We start from the raw sequence: 18,428 nt of genomic DNA, 5'->3' as shown, positions 1-18,428 counted from the left end.
ATCTTCATCAAACATAGCTTCCCCAAGCTTGTGGCTTTGCATATCATTAGCATCATGGATATTCAAGGAATTCATACTAACAACATTGCAATCATGCTCATCATTCAAATATTTAGTGCCAAACAATTTAGAGATTTCTTCTTCTAGCACTTGAGCACAATTAGCCTGTATTTACAAGAAAGTGAGTGAGAGCTCTGTAGCATTTCTGATATTATATGTGGATGACATATTATTGATTGGAAATGATATAGAATTTCTGGATAGCATAAAGGGATACTTGAATAAGAGTTTTTCAATGAAAGACCTCGGTGAAGCTGCTTACATATTGGCATTAAGATCTATAGAGATAGATCAAGACGCTTAATTGGACTTTCACAAAGCACATACCTTGACAAGGTTTTGAAGAAGTTCAAAATGGATCAAGCAAAGAAAGTGTTCTTGCCTGTGTTACAAGGTGTGAAGTTGAGTAAGACTCAATGTCCGACCACCGCAGAAGATAGAGAGAAAATGAAGGATGTTCCCTATGCTTCAGCCATAGGCTCTATCATGTATGCAATGTTGTGTACCAGACCTGATGTGTGCCTTGCTATAAGTCTAGCAGGGAGGTACCAAAGTAATCCAGGAGTGGATCACTAGACAGCGGTCAAGAACATCCTGAAATACCTGAAAAGGACTAAGGATATGTTTCTCGTATATGGAGGTGACAAAGAGCTCATCGTAAAGGGTACGTTGATGCAAGCTTTGACACTGATCCGGACGATTCTAAATCGCAAACCGGATATGTGTTTTTACTGAACGGTGGAGCTGTCAGTTGGTGCAGTTCTAAACAAAGTGTCGTGGCGGGATCTACATGTGAAGCGGAGTACATAGCTGCTTCGGAAGCAGCAAATAAAGGAGACATAAAAATTTGCAAGATATATACGGATCTGAATGTTGCAGACCCGCTGACTAAGCCTCTTCCACGAGCAAAACATGATCAGCACCAAGGCTCCATGGGTGTTAGAATCATTACTGTGTAATCTAGATTATTGACTCTAGTGCAAGTGGGAGACTGAAGGAAATATGCCCTAGAGGCAATAATAAAGTTATTATTTATTTCCTGATATCATGATAAATGTTTATTATTCATGCTAGAATTGTATTAACCGGAAACATAATACATGTGTGAATACATAGACAAAAACAGAGTCACTAGTACGGCTCTACTTGACTAGCTCGTTAATCAAAGATGGTTATGTTTCCTAACCATAGACATGAGTTGTCATTTGATTAACGGGATCACATCATTAGGAGAATGATGTGATTGACTTGACCCATTCCGTTAGCTTAGCACTTGATCGTTTAGTTTGTTGCTATTGCTTTCTTCATAACTTATACATGTTCCTATGACTATGAGATTATGCAATTCCCGTTTACCGGAGGAACACTTTGTGTGCTACCAAACGTCACAACGTAACTGGGTGATTATAAAGGTGCTCTACAGGTGTCTCCGAAGGTACTTATTGGGTTGGCGTATTTCGAGATTAGGATTTGTCACTCCGATTGTCGGAGATGTATCTCTGGGCCCTCTCGGTAATGCACATCACTCAAGCCTTGCAAGCATCGCAACTAATAAGTTAGTTATAGGATGATGTATTATGGAACGAGTAAAGAGACTTGCCGGTAACGAGATTGAACTAGGTATTGAGATACCAATGATCGAATCTCGGGCAAGTAACATACCGATGACAAAGGGAACAACGTATGTTGTTATGCGGTCTGACCGATAAAGATCTTCGTAGAATATGTAGGAGCCAATATGAGCATCCAGGTTCTGCTATTGGTTATTGACTGGAGACGTGTCTCGGTCATGTCTACATAGTTCTCGAACCCGTAGGGTCCGCACGCTTAAAGTTCGGTGACGATCGTAATTAGGGTTTTTGTGTTTTGATGTACCGAAGGTTGTTCGAAGTCCCGGATGTGATCATGGACATGACGAGGAGTCTTGAAATGGTCGAGACATAAAGATTGATATATTGGAAGCCTATATTTGGATATCGGAAATGTTCCGGGTGAAATCGGGATTTTACCGGAGTACCGGGGGGTTACCGGAAACCCCACCGGGGGTTATTGGGCCTACATGGGCCATAAGGGAGAGAGGAGGGCCGGCCAGGGCAGGCCACGCCCCCCTTCCCCCCTAGTCCGAATAGGACAAGGAGGGGGGGGGCGGTGCCCCCCTTTCCTCTTTCTCCCTTCCTCCTTCCTTTTCCAACAAGGCAAGAGGGGGGAGTCCTACTCCAGGTTGGAGTAGGACTCCTCCAGGCGCACCCATAGGGCCGGTCACACCTCCCCCTCTCCCTCCTTTATATACTGAGGCAAGGGGGCACCCCATGACACACAAGTTGATCCTCGTGATCGTTCCTTAGCCGTGTGCGGTGCCCCCTTCCACCATATTCCACCTCGGTCATATCGTAGCGGTGCTTAGTGATGTCTACTACACAACCTTCTTCTTGTAGACATTGTTGGGCCTCCAAGTGCAGATGTTTGTAGGACAGTAGCAAATTTCCCTCAAGTGGATGACCTAAGGTTTATCAATCCGTAGGAGGCGTAGGATGAAGATGGTCTCTCTCAAGCAACCCTGCAACCAAATAACAAAGAGTCTCTTGTGTCCCCAACACACCCAATACAATGGTAAATTGTATAGGTGCACTAGTTCGATGAAGAGATGGTGAAACAAGTGGTATATGGATAGTAGATATAGGTTTTTGTAAACTGAAAATATAAAAATAGCAAGGTAGCGAGTGGTAAAAGTGAGCGTAAACGGTATTGCAATGATAGGAAACAAGGCCTAGGGTTCATACTTTCACTAGTGCAAGTTCTCTCAACAATAATAACATAGATAGATCATATAACGAGCCCTCAACATGCAACAAAGAGTCACTCCGAAGCCACTAATAGCGGAGAACAAGCGTAGAGATTATGGTAGGGTACGAAACCACCTCAAAGTTATTCTTTCAAATCAATCTGTTGGGCTATTCCTATAAGTGTCACAAACAACCCTGGAGTTTTTACTAGAATAACACCTTAAGATACAAATCAACCAAAACCCTAATGTCACCTAGATACTCCATTGTCACCTCAAGTATCCGTGGGCATGATTATACGATATGCATCACACAATCTCAGATTTATCCAACCAACATAAAAGTACTTCAAATAGTGCCCCAAAGTTTCTACCGGAGAATCAAGAACGTGTGCCAACCCCTATGCATAGGTTCATGGGCGGAACCCGCAAGTTGGTCACCAAAACATACATCAAGTGGCACATGATATCCCATTGTCACCATAGATAAGCACGGCAAGACATACATCAAGTGTTCATAAAAGACTCAATCCGATAAGATAACTTCAAAGGGGAAACTCAATTCATCACAAGAGAGTAGAGGGGGAGAAGAAACATAAGATCCATCTACAATAGCAAAGCTCGGGATACATCAAGATCGTGCCATAGATGGAACACGAGAGAGAGAGATCAAACACATAGCTACTGGTACATACCCTCAGCCCCGAGGGTGAACTACTCCCTCCTCGTCATGGATAGTGCCGGGATGATGAAGATGGCCACCGGAGATGGATCCCCCCTCCGGCAGGGTACCGAAAAGGGGTCCCGATTGGTTTTTCGTGGTTCTGGAGGCTTTCAGCGGCGGAACTCCCGATCTATTGTCTGTTCTGGAAGTTTTAGGGTATATGGAGTTATATAGGCAGAAGAAGCACGTCAGGGGAGCCACGGGGGCCCCACGAGGCAGGGGGGCGCGCCCTAGGGGGGTGGGCGCGCCCCCACCCTCGTGGTCAGCTCCCGTATCTTCTGACGTGGGGTCCAAGTCCATCAGGTGTGTTTCCTTCCAAAAATAACTTCTCCAGTTGATTTCGTTCCGTTTCGACTCCGTCTGATATTCCTTTTCTACAAAACACTGAAATAGGCATAAAACAGCAAATCTGGGCTGGGCCTCCGGTTAATAGGTTAGTCCCAAAAATAATATAAAAGTGGATAATAAAGCCCAATATTGCCCAAAACAGTAGATAATATAGCATGGAGCAATCAAAAATTATAGATATGTTGGAGACGTATCACTTAGGCGAAGCCCTACGTCGATAGAACATCATCACCGTCATCACGCCGTCGTGCTGACGAAACTCTCCCTCAACGTTTTGCTGGATCGGAACTCGAGGGACGTCACCAAGTTGAATGTGTGCAGAACTCGGAGGTGCCGTACGTTCGGTACTTGGATCGGTCGGATCGGGAAGACGTACGACTACTTCCTCTACGTTGTGTCAACACTTCCGTTGCCGGTCTACGAGGGTACGTAGACAACACTCTCCCCTCTCAGTTCTATGCATCACCATGATCTTGCGTGTGCGTAGGAATTTTTTTGAAATTACTACGTTCCCCAACAAACATCCCGCCGGAAGCGTTCGCGCCATAGCGCTAAGGCTTCCCCGTCCATCTCGGCAAGGCCGAGACAGCGCTCCCACCTCCGGTTGTCGCGACGATCCTCGTTGGTGATAAGCCACAGGAGAGGCGCCAGCTCCCGCGTCGGCACCTTCGGAAAGTTCATGTCCCTACGAGGCCGCCGGAGGCACCACGCCGCCGCGTCGTATGCGCGGGCGGCCTCATGGGCGTGTCGAAGGTGCTGAGGCCGAGGTGCATGTCGCCGAACCGGATCACGGCAGAGAAGGCGCCGGAGGGGCGCGTGCGGATGTCGTGGTAGCCCAAAACTCCTCGGCGGCGCGGCGGCGGCAAGGTGAGAAAGCGGCACAGGGAGCGGGGAGAGAGCGGCAAAGGGTGCGTGGCGAGGTGGATAGCGGTAGGAGGGCGTGTGGCGGGCGCTGCATTTATAAGGCGCGCTGAAGGCCCTGCGCCAAAACTAGTGCGCACCGGCCGCTTTTTCGCGCGCGCCTAAGTTTCCCGCCACCGCTGGAGCGCGTGAAACCGCCCCGCGCGCGCTAACACCTCTTTTTACCGTGCGCGCGTTTTTTGCAGCCACTGTTGGAGATACTCTCGCATAAGCTACTTGCTAGAGCCGAGGCACCAGAATTCCCCTCTGCACCACCAACCGCTGAAGCGGCAGGCAAAGGGGAGGAGAATCCACGGGGTAGCCGGTGGATCTTGGAGCAGAGGAGAATTTTGCCCTAGCCACATTTGCGTGAGGGAAAGGAAAATACACCCACTTATTATTGCTTAAGGAGTTATCTTGAGGTTGTAAATTGGATAAAATGTAAATGTTTGGAGGGACAACTTGTTACTAGTGGGAATTCAATCCTCAAAATTACAGATAAAAGGAATAGATTAAGGCTGAAATAGGTTTCTGAATTATTTGTTCCCAATACAAGGAAATGAGATGAAGAAATAGTCAAGCATCATTTTTTATCTTCTTGATGCACATGCAGTCTCTGGGTCTTCATATACCTTCTCTGTCAAATGAGGATTTTGTAGTTTGACATTATAAGTACATTGATTTTTTCTCTAATAGGAGTGCTTATAACATATATTTTTTCTGAAACCACCATATATTAACTCAAAGTAAGTTTCTACAATCTCATTAGATTCAGATGGAAGGAAGAATTTTGCAATATCGTGTGCCACTGTCGGAAACCAGGCTCCGGGGACCCTAAGGTTTGAACTCTGGGGTAAGCTCCTTCTACCTCTTTGTCCTTACCAACAATCAAACCATGGTGTGACTATAGCGAGAGCGAGCTAGCTAGGATGAACCGGTGGCACAGCGGTTACCCAGGTTCGGGCCACCTTGCGGTGTAAAATCCTACTCCTGCTTGGTTGGGATTGCTAGAGAGAGAGAAAGAGAGAGAGAGAGAGAGTAAAAAGGTTGTGGCTCACGTGGTTGACGGATCGATATCCTCTAGACTGGCACCTTGCCCTCCTTTTATATTGTCTTGGTCCTCTTCCCCCGAAAACCTTAGGCGAGAAGGATTGCCACACAATGGCAAGTTTGAAAGGGGACAAGGGCACAGTCTATCCTGACTAAAAGTGGTATTCACTGCAAAGCTACCATCCATGACGCGCGGGTGAACTTGAGAATGACCACCGCACTGCGGCTCGTCGTCCTGGTCTTCTTTCACCGATCGGGCAACCTTTGGGGGTTGCTTTGGGAGTTGGAATGCACCTTGCTCCCTTAGCACAAAAGGGGAAATCCTCTTCATCCGCGCCTGCTGGCACAGCTTCTGCCGCTGTTCGCATTGCGCGCGTCACCCACGTGGTGGGCACGGGGCCGCATGATCGAGCTGAACATCCCTTGACTTGCTTGCCTCAGGGAGGGTGCCTCGGGAGACTGCCTTGCGAGAGGGCCTCGTGAGGCTCTCGGTGATGCCACTGCGTCTTCACTGCTAGCTCACCCCGTCGACAGGGGACCTCAGGAGGCCAGGGTTGTAGGGGAATATAGCATGCAATTTCAAAAAAATCCTACGATCACGCAAGATCTATCTAGGAGATGCACAGCAATGAGATGGGAAGAGTGTGGCCACGTACCATCATAGACCGAAAGCGGAAGCGTTAGGTTAACGCGGTTGATGTAGTCGAACGTCTTCACGATCCAACCGATCCAAGTACCAAACGTACGACACCTCCGTGTTCAGCACACGTTCAGCTCGATGACGTCCCTCGAGCTCTTGATCCAGTAGAGGGTCGAGGGAGAGTTCCGACAGTACGACGGCGTGATGCCGGTGATGGTGATGTGATCCGTACAGGGCTTCGCCTAAGCACTACGACGCTATGACCGCAGGAGTAAACTGTGGAGGGGGGCACTGCACACGGCTAAGAAACAACTATTGTGCCTTTGGGGTGCCCCCCTGCCCACGTATATAAAGGAGGGGGGAGGAGGAGACGGCCCAAGGGGGGCGCGCCAAGAGGGAGGAGTCCTACTAGGACTCCGTTCCTAGTAGGATTCCCCCCCCCCCCTTTCCTTCCAACAGAGAGGGGGAAAGGGGAAAGATGAGAGAAGGAGAAGGAAAGAGGGGGGTCGCGCCCCCTCCCCTTGTCCAATTCGGATAGGGGAAGGGGGGAGCCACCTCCCGTGGCCTGCCTCCTCTCCTCCACTATGGCCCATTAGGCCCATTAACTTTCCCGGGGGGTTCCGGTAGCCTCCCGGTACTCCGAAAAATCCCCGAACCTTATCGAAACCATTCCGGTGTCCGTATATAACCTTCCAATATATCAATCCTTACCTCTTGACCATTTCGAGACTCCTCGTCATGTCCGTGATCTCATCTGGGACTACGAACATACTTCGGTCACCAAAACACATAACTCATAATACAAATCGCCATCGAACATTAAGCGTGCGGACCCTACGGGTTCGAGAATTATGTAGACATGACCGAGACACATCTCCGATGAATAACCAATAGGGGAACCTGGATGCTCATATTGGCTCCTACATATTATACGAAGATCTTTATCGGTCAAACCGCATAACAACATACGTTATTCCCTTTGTCATCGGTATGTTACTTGCCCGAGATTCGATCGTCGGTATCATCATACCTAGTTCAATCTCGTTACCGGCAAGTCTCTTTACTCGTTCCGTAATGCATCATCCCACAACTAACTCATTAGTCACATTGCTTGCAAGGCTTATAGTGATGTGCATTACCGAGAGGGCCCAAAGATACGTCTCCGATATACGAAGTGACAAATCCTAATCTTGATCTATGCCAACTCAACAAACACCATCAGAGACCCCTGTAAAGCATCTTTATAATCACCCAGTTACATTGTGACGTTTGATAGCACACAAGGTGTTCCTCCAGTATTCGGGAGTTGCATAATCTCATAGTCAGAGGAATATGTATAAGTCATGAAGAAAGCAATAGCAATAAAACTAAACGATCATAATGCTAAGCTAACAGATGGTCTTGTCCATCACATCATTCTCTAATGATGTGATCCCGTTCATCAAATGACAATACATGTCTATGGTCAAGAAACTTAACCATCTTTGATTAACAAGCTAGTCAAGTAGAGGCATACTAGGGCCACTCTGTTTTGTCTATGTATTGACACATGTACTAAGTTTTTGGTTAATACAATTCTAGCATGAATAATAAACATTTTTCATGATATAAGGAAATATAAATAACAACTTTATTATTGCCTCTAGGGCATATATCCTTCAGTCTCCCACTTGCACTACAGTCAATAGTCTAGATTACATAGTAATGATTATAACACCCATGGAGTCTTGGTGCGGATCATGTTTTGCTTGTGAGAGAGGCTTAGTCAAGCGTCTGCAACATTCATATCCGTATGTATTTTGCAAATCTCTATGTCTCCCTCCTTGACTCGATCATGGATGGAATTGAAGCGTCTCTTGATGTGTTTGGTTCTCTTGTGAAATCTGGATTCCTTCGCTAAGGCAATTGCTCTAGTATTGTCACAAAAGATTTTCATTGGACTCGATGCACTAGGTATTACACCTGGATCGGATATGAACTCCTTCATCCAGACTCCTTCATTTGCTGCTTCCGAAGCAGCTATGTACTCCGCTTCACACGTAGATCCCGCCACGACGCTCTTCTTGGAACTGCACCAACTAACAGCTCCACCATTCAATATAAATACGTATCCGGTTTGTGACTTAAAGTCTTCCAGATCAGTGTCAAAGCTTGCATCGACGTAACCATTTACGACAAGCTCTTTGTCACCTCCATAAACGAGAAACATATCCTTAGTCCTTTTCAGGTATTTCAGGATGTTCTTGACCGCTATCCAGTGATCCACTCTTGGATTACTTTGGTACCTCCCTACTAAACAACAATGTACACATCACGTCTGGTACACAGCATTGCATACATGATAGAACCTATGGCTGAGGCATAGGGAATGACTTTCATTTTCTCTCTATCTTCCTCAGTGATCGGGCATTGAGTCTGACTCAACTTCACACCTTGTAACACAGGCAAGAACCCTTTCTTTGACTTATCCATTTTGAACTTCTTCAAAACTTTATCAAGGTATGTGATTTGTGAAAGTCCAATTAAGCGTCTTGATATATCTCTATAGATCTTGATGCCCAATATATAAGCAGCGTCACCGAGGTCTTTCATTGAAAAAATCTTATTCAAGTATCCTTTTATGCTATCCAGAAATTTTGTATTATTTCCAATCAACAATATGTCATCCACATATAATATTAGAAATGCTACAGAGCTCCCACTCACTTTCTTGTAAATACAGACTTCTCCAAAAGTCTGTATAAAACCATATACTTTGATCACACTATCAAAGCGTATATTCCAACTCCGAGAGGCTTGCACCAGTCCATAAATGGATCACTGGAGCTTGCACACTTTGTTAGCACCTTTAGGATCGACATCATATACAACTCTTCTTTAAGATATCCATTAAGGATTGCAGTTTTGACATCCATTTGCCAAATTTCATAATCATAAAATGCGGCAATTGCTAACATGATTCGGACAGACTTAAGCATCACTACGGGTGTGAAGGTCTCATCGTAGTCAACTCCTTGAACTTGTCGAAAACCTTTCGTAACAAGTTGAGCTTTGTAGACAGTAACATTACCGTCAGCGTCAGTCTTCTTCTTGAAGACCCATTTATTCTCTATGGCTTGCCGATCTTCGGGCAAGTCAACCAAAGTCCACACTTTGTTCTCATACATGGATCCCATCTCAGATTTCATGGCCTCAAGCCATTTCACGGAATCTGGGCTCATCATCACTTCCTCATAGTTCATAGGTTCATCATGGTCAAGTAACATGACTTCCAGAACAGGATTACCGTATCACTCTGGTGTGGATCGTACTCTGGTTGACCTACGAGGTTCGGTAGTAACTTGATCTGAAGTTTCATGATCATCATCATTAGCTTCCTCACTGATTGGTGTAGGAATCACTGGAACTGATTTCTGTGATGAACTACTTTCCAATTCGGGAGAAGGTACAATTACCTCATCAAGTTCTGCTTTCCTCCTACTCACTTATTTCGAGAGAAATGCCTTCTCTAAAAAGGATCCATTCTTAGCAATGAATATCTTGCCTTCGGATCTATGATAGAAGGTGTACCCAAAAGTCTCCTTTGGATATCCTATGAAGACACATTTCTCCGATTTGGGTTCGAGCTTATCAGGTTGAAGCTTTTTCACATAAGCATCGCAGCCCCAAACTTTAAGAAACGACAGCTTAGGTTTGTTGTGAAACCACTGTTCATATGGTGTCATCTCAAAGGATTTAGATGGTGCCCTATTTAACGTGAATGTAGCCGTCTCTAAAGCATAACCCCAAAACGATAGTGGGAAATCGGTAAGAGACATCATAGATCACACCATATCTAATAAAGTACGGTTACGATGTTCGGACACACCATTACGCTGTGGTGTTCCAGGTGGCATGAGTTGTGAAACTATTCCACATTGTTTCAAATGAAGACCAAACTCATAGCTCAAATATTCACCTCCACGATCAGATCGTAGGAACTTTATTTTCGTGTTACGATGATTTTCCACTTCACTCTGAAATTCTTTGAACTTTTCAAATGTTTCAGACTTATGTTTCATTAAGTAGATATACCCATATCTTCTCAAATCATCTGTGAAGGTTAGAAAATAATGATACCCACCATGAGCCTCAATACTCATCAGACCGCATACATCAGTATGTATTATTTCCAATAAGTCAGTTGCTCGCTCCATTGTTCTGGAGAACAGAGTCCTAGTCATCTTGCCCATGAGGCATGGTTCGCAAGGGTCAAGTGATTCCAAAAGCCCATCAACATGGAGTTTCTTCATGCACTTTACACCAATATGACCTAAACGGGAGTGCCACAAATAAGTTACACTACCATTATTAACTTTGCATCTTTTAACTTCAATATTATGAATATGTGTATCACTACAATCGAGATTCAACAAAAATACACCACTCATCAAGGGTGCATGACCATAAAAGATATTACTCATATAAATAGAACAACCATTATTCTCTGATTTAAATGAATAACCGTCTCACATCAAACAAGATCCAGATATAATGTTCATGCTCAACATTGGCACCAAATAACAATTATTTAGGTCTAAAACCTAACCCCGATGGTAGATGTAGAGGTAGCGTGCTGACGGCAATCACATCAACTTTGGAACCATTTCCCACGCGCATCGTCACCTCGTCCTTAGCCAATCTTCATTTAATCCGTAGCCCCTATTTCGAGTTGCAAATATGAGCAACAAGACCAGTATCAAATACCCAGGCGGTACTACGAGCATTAGTAAGGTCCACATCAATAACATGTATATCAAATATACCTTTCACTTTGCCAACCTTCTTATCCGCCAAATACTTGGGGCAGTTCCGCTTCTAGTGACCAGTCCCTTTGTAGTAGAAGCACTCAGTTTCAGGCTTAGGTCCAGACTTGGGCTTCTTCCCGGGAGCAACAACTTGCTTTCTATTCTTCTTGAAGTTCCCTTTATTCCCTTTGCCCTTTTTCTTGAAACTAGTGGTCTTGTTAACCATCAACCCTTGATGCTCCTTCTTGATTTCTACCTCCACAACCTTTAGCATCACGGAGAGCTCGGGAATTGTCTTTTCCATCCCTTGCATATTATAGTTCATCACGAAGTCTTTATAGCTTGGTGGCAGTGATTGAAGAACTCTGTCAATGACACTATCATCAGGAAGATTAACTCCCAGCTAAGTCAAGTGGTTATGGTACCCAGACATTATGAGTATGTGTTCACTGACAGAACTATTCTCCTCCATCTTGCAGCTATAGAACTTGTTGGAGACTTCATATCTCTCAACTCGGGCATTTTCTTGAAATATTAACTTCAACTCCTGGAACATCTCATATGCTCCATGACGTTCAAAACGTCTTTGAAGTCCCGATTCTAAGCCGTAAAGCATGGCACACTAAAGTATTGAGTAGTCAGCAGCTTTGCTCTGCCAGACGTTCATAACGTCTAGAGTTGCTCCTGCAGCGGGTCTTGCACCTAGCGGTGCTTTCAGGACGTAATTCTTCTGTGCAGCAACGAGGATAATCCTCAAGTTACGGACCCAATGCGTGTAGTTGCGACCATCATCTTTCAACTTAGCTCGCATTAAAATTCAAGGGAACGGTAGCACAGGCCATTGATCTACAACAACATAGATATGCAAAAACTATCAGGTACTAAGTTCATGATAAATTAAAGTTCAATTAATCATATTACTTAAGAACTCCCACTTAGATAGATATCCCTCTAGTCATCTAAATGATCACGTGATCCATATCAACTAAACCATGTCCGATCATCACATGAGATAGAGTAGTTTTCAGTGGTGAACATCACTATGTTGATCATATCTACTATATTATTCACGTTCGACCTTTCGGTCTCAGTGTTCCGAGGCCATATCTTCATATGCTAGGCTCGTCAAGTTTAACCCGAGTATTCTACACGTGCAAAACTGGCTTGCACCCGTTGTATGTGAACGTAGAGCTTATCGCACCCGATCATCACGTGGTGTCTCAGCACAACGAACTGTAGCAACGGTGCATACTCAGGGAGAACACTTGTACCTTAAAATTTAGTGAGGGATCATCTTATAATGCTACCGCCATACTAAGCAAAATAAGATGCATAAAGGATAAACATCACAAGCAATCAAAATATGTGACATGATATGGCCATCATCATCTTGTGCCTTTGATCTCCATCTCCAAAGCACCGTCATGATCTCCATCGTCACCGGCTTGACACCTTGATCTCCATCGTAGCGTCGTTGTCGTCTCGCCAACTATTTCTTCTACGACTATCGCTACCACTTAGTGATAAAGTAAGCAATTACATGGCGATTGCATTTCATACAATAAAGCAACAACCATAAGGTTCCTGCCAGTTGCCGATAACTTTTACAAAACATGATCATCTCATACAACAATTTATATCTCATCACGTCTTGACCATATCATATCACAACATGCCCTGCAAAAACAAGTTAGACGTCCTCTATTTTGTTGTTGCAAGTTTTACATTACTGCTACGGGCTTCTAGCAAGAACCGTTCTTACCTACGCATCAAAACCACAACGATTTTTCGTCAAGTGTGTTGTTTTAACCTTCAACAAGGACCGGCCGTAGTCAAACTCGATTCAACTAAAGTTGGAGAAACAGACACCCACCAGCCACCTATGTGCGAAGCACGTCGGTAGAACCAGTCTCATGAATGCGGTCATGTAATGTCGGTTCGGGCCGCTTCATCCAACAATACCGTCGAATCAAAGTAAGACGTTGGTGGTAAGCAGTATGACTATTAACGCCCACAACTCTTTGTGTTCTACTCGTGCATATCATCTACGCATAGACCTGGCTCGGATGCCACTGTAGAGGAATGTAGCATGCAATTTCAAAAAAAAATCCTACGATCACGCAAAAGCTATCTAGGAGATGCATAGCAATGAGACGGAAGAGTGTGTCCACGTACCCTCGTAGACCGAAAGCGGAAGCATCAGGTAACCGTGGTTGATGTAGTCGAACGTCTTCATGATCCAACCAATCCAAAATACCGAATGTATGACACCTCCGTGTTCAGCACACGTTCAGCTCGATGACGTCCCTCGAGCTCTTAATCCAGTAGAGGGTCAAGGGAGAGTTCCGACAGTATGACAGAGTGATGATGGTGATGGTGATGTGATCCGCGCAGGGCTTCACCTAAGCACTACGACGCTATGACCGGAGGAGTAAACTGTGGAGGGGGGCACCGCACACGGCTAAGAAACAACTGTTGCGCCTTTGGGGTGCCCCCTGCCCACGTATATAAAGGAGGGGGATGAGGAGGCCGGCCCAAGGGGGGCTTCAAGAGGGGGGAGTCCTACTAGGACTTCGTTCCTAGTAGGATTCGCCCCCCTCCCCTTTTCCTTCCAACGGAGAGGGGGGAAGGGGAAAGGCGGTAGAAGGAGAAGGAAAGAGGGGGGTGCACCCCCTCCCCTTGTCCAATTCGGATTGGGCAAGGGGGGCGCGCACCACCTCCCGTGGCATGCCTCCTCTCCTCCACTATGGCCCATTAGGCCCATTAACTTTCCCGGGGGGTTCCGGTCGCCTCCTGGTACTCCGAAAAATCCTCGAACCTTATCGAAACCATTCCAATGTCCGTATATAACCTTCCAATATATCAATATTTACCTCTTGACCATTTCGAGACCCCTCGTCATTTCCGTGATCTCATCCGGGACTCCGAACAAACTTCGGTCACCAAAACACATAACTCATAATACAAATCGTCATCAAACGTTAAGCTTGCGGACCGTACGGGTTTGAGAACTATGTAGACATGACCGAGACACATCTCCAGTCAATAACCAATAGCGAAACCTGGATGCTCATATTGGCTCCTACATATTCTACGAAGATCTTTATCGGTTAAACCGCATAACAACATACGTTATTCCCTTTGTCATCGGTATGTTACTTGCCCGAGATTCGATCATCGGTATCATCATACCTAGTTCAATCTCGTTACCCGCAAGTCTGTTTACTCGTTTCAAAATGCATCATCCCGCAACTAACTCATTAGTCACATTGCTTGCAAGGCTTATATTGATGTGCATAACCGAGAGGGCCCAAAGATACCTCTCCGATATACGGAGTGACAAATCCTAATCTTGATCTATGCCAACTCAACAAACACCATCGGAGACACCTGTAGAGCATCTTTATAATTACCCAATTACCTTGTGACATTTGATAGCACACAAGGTGTTCCTCCGGTATTCGGGAGTTGCATAATCTCATAGTCAGAGGAATATGTATAAGTCATGAAGAAAGCAATAGCAATAAAACTAAACGATCATAATGCTAAGCTAACGGATGGGTCTTGTCCGTCACATCATTCTCTAGTGATGTGATCCCGTTCATCAAATGACAACACATGTCTATGGTCAGGAAACTTAACCATCTTTGATTAACGAGCTAGTCAAGTAGAGGCATACTAGGGACACTCTGTTTTGTGTGTGTATTCACACATGTACTAAGTTTCCGGTTAATACAATTCTAGCATGAATAATAAACATTTATCACGATATAAGGAAATATAAATAACAAATTTATTATTGCCTCTAGGGTATATTTCCTTCAAGGGTCTCACAAGGGATTTTTGGCGCCTACCGGTGGGCCCCTTGCCGGGCCTACGCCATCCGCCATGTCCTGAGCCGAAGGCAGACGGGCCTAGATACCCTGGTTCCACAAGCCCGACAACCACCCCATTTGGATCTATCTTGATTTTCTCTAATTTGAAACCGGGAACAAAATTCACCACTCCTCGTGCCTCCTTCTTCAGATGGATCAAAATTCATGTCAAAACTATCACTCAAGAGCAGGTTACTTAATTTTATCCATCTTGAAACTGGGAAACAGATTCACCACTCCCAGAGTCTCCTTTAGATGGACCAAAACTCCTATCAAAACCATCGCTCGAGAGCAGGCTACTTAATTATCTCCATCTTGAAACTATTTAACAAATTCACCACTCCCTGAGCCTCCTTATTCATATCGATGAAAGCTAGCTTATCAAAAACCTCGAGAATATGTTACTTGATTTTATACATCTTGGAACTAGGCAGTAAATTCACCACTCCCTGAACCTCCTTCAAATGGATCAGAGTTGTCCTGTCAAAACAATCGCTCGGGGCAGATTACTTAATTTATCAAACTTGAAACTGGGCAAAAAATTCACCACTCCTTTAGCCTCCTTCTTTTGATGGATCAAACTTGGCATGTCAAAACTGTCGCTCGAGAGCAGATTAAACATAAAGAAGATAGTATGTATCTAGAATGACCTGCATCTGCAAAGGAACAACAATATATAAGCTTACCGAACATGCCGACATTCTAGCGTACTCCACGTTGAGACAACTAGGAACAAAATCCCAAGTAAATGGAGAACATCTCCACTGGAACCCCGAACCACCACTCCAAGGCTTTCCCATGCCAAAATTAACAACAAAGCTCGCATCCACATTAATTTTAATCAGGTCGAGTGAAATCAACGACAAAGTCTGCCAAACACTACACTCTACTTTTAATTCTTGGAAAAAATAACGATTCAAATTGTTATTGCTCTTAAGGATCCAAGTTTTTACGGATCTTCGAGAATATAAAAAACGGTTTTCGCCAGAAACATAAGAGAACAGAGAGAGAGAGACCCAATCTCGGAGGGGCTCTCGGCCCTCCGGGCACCATGGAGGCTAAGGACAAGAGGGAGAACCTCTCCCCATCTAGGAGGGAGGCCATGTAGGAGCAAGCCGGAGGAGGATCCTCTCTTCCCCTCTCTCGATGGCGCCAGAGTGCCGCCGGGGGAACCATCGCCGCGGTAATCGTCTTCATCAACATCACTGTCTTCATCACCTACCTCATCTCTTTTCGGTGGTCCACTCTCCCGCACCCCGATGTAATAATCTACTTGAACATAGTGTTTTATGCCACATATTATTATCCAATGATATGTTCCCATCCTATGATGTTTGAGTATATTTATTTTGTCCTTTGGTTGATTGATGATCTCGATTGGTTTGAGTTGTATGTTTTATTTTGGTGTTGTCCTATGGTGCCTTCCGTACTGCACACATGTGGGGGATTCCCGTTGTAGGGTTTTGTAATACGTTCATGATTCACTTATAGTGGGTGGCTATAGTGACAGAATCTTACACCCAAGTAAGGGAATTGTTGCATATGGGAGCAAAGGGGACTTGATACTTGATGCTATGGTTGGGTTTCCCTTCATGATTTCTAGTAGTTGTGGATGCTTACTAGAGGTCCAATCATAAGTTCATATGATTCAAGCACAGGAAGTATGTTAACTCATGTCTCTCCCTCATATAAAATTGCAATGATGATTACCGATCTTGTTATCAATTGCCTAGAGGATAATTTCACACAGAGATCCATTATTATTCCACACTCACTATTTGTAACATATTCTAACTTTATGTTGATAAAACCTATTTTTATATTTTAGCTCTTCAATATCATGCAAAGCTATCGTCTTTATACCCACAACGTAGTTTTATTTCTTGTTTCTAGATAAAAACAAATGCTCAGTATACGTAGAATCGTATCAGTGGCAGATAGGACTTGAGATAATATTGATCTTACCTTATCTCCTTGTGCGTTCGAAACTCCATACTTACCACTTCCATCTTTGAAAATTTCTACGATGATTCCTTGCACTTGGGGATTATCAGCAAGGTATTGTGAACTATGGAATTCACTATTCTGGGTACCCGACGGTACTTGAGGGGTATAGTGATTCGAATTGGGTATCTGATGGTGATGAGACAAAAGCTACAAGTGGATATGTCTTCACACTTGGTGGTGGTTCTGTTTTCTGAAAGTCTTGCAAGCAGACGATCTTAACGAGATCGACTATGAAAGTAGAACTCACAACATTAGACACGTCATGCATTGAAACAGAATGACTTCAAGAGCTTTTTAATGGATTTGCCAGTGGTTGATAAGCCAGTCCCAGCTATCTTTATGAACTGTGACAATCAAACAGTGCCAAGGCTAAGAGTTCAAAGGACAACATGAAATCCACAAAAGCATAAAAAAGAAGATTAAAATCAGTCAGAAAATCGAGAAACTCCGGAGTGACAGTGCTAGATTATATCCAGACCACTAAAAATCTAGCAAATGCCTTCACGAAAGGGCTATCGTGGATTGTGATAGAAAATGCATCGAGGGAGATGGGCATGAGACCCAGGTAAGTCGCCATGGGCGTAACCCAACCTATGTGATTAGAGATCCCATGAATTATGACCTGCGAAAACAACCTAGCGGTCAACTAAAGAGACTACCCTTACTAACCCACTACGTTGAAGATGCAATACTCTCGTAATCTATAAGGCAGGCTGACTTTTGTCTCAATGTGTTCCAAATCTTGTGTAAGCCCGACTGCTAGTCAACAATATATGAGGTTGGGTAATTTCTAGGAAGCTCATGAGAAGGTAAGGAGTATGACTAATAAGCTCCACCCGTGGGGTTTAGCCTTCGGCGGCCACGTATCAGCTAATAATAGGCGAAACTTCTGCACGCCAAACTGACAATTCAAGGTATAGTCCATTGTTCAGTTGTGAAGAAGTCTAATCCTGTTGCTCTAGGTGGAAGTTCAACTTGACAGACTCCACTAAAAATTCTGGTATATCAAACATTGTTTGAAACAGTTGACAAACTTATGTGCCTCGAGATCTGGTGGGGGATTGTTGGATTATAGATGGGCTTAGGCCTATATAAGACAATAATCCCTGGTTAATCTCTAAGGCCCATTTAGATGCATGACAAGTGATAGGAAGCTTAGTACCATACTGATAGTGGAGTGAGAGTGAGACCCCTTTATAAAGGCTGCTCTACCACATGCCATTGGGAGCTTGGGAAGATGCGTTGTACATGTGTG

Source organism: Triticum aestivum, chromosome 7A, assembly GCF_018294505.1.
Source record: "Triticum aestivum cultivar Chinese Spring chromosome 7A, IWGSC CS RefSeq v2.1, whole genome shotgun sequence".
In the NCBI taxonomy this organism is placed as follows: domain Eukaryota; kingdom Viridiplantae; phylum Streptophyta; class Magnoliopsida; order Poales; family Poaceae; genus Triticum; species Triticum aestivum.
Note: the sequence above shows the minus strand (reverse complement) of the source record.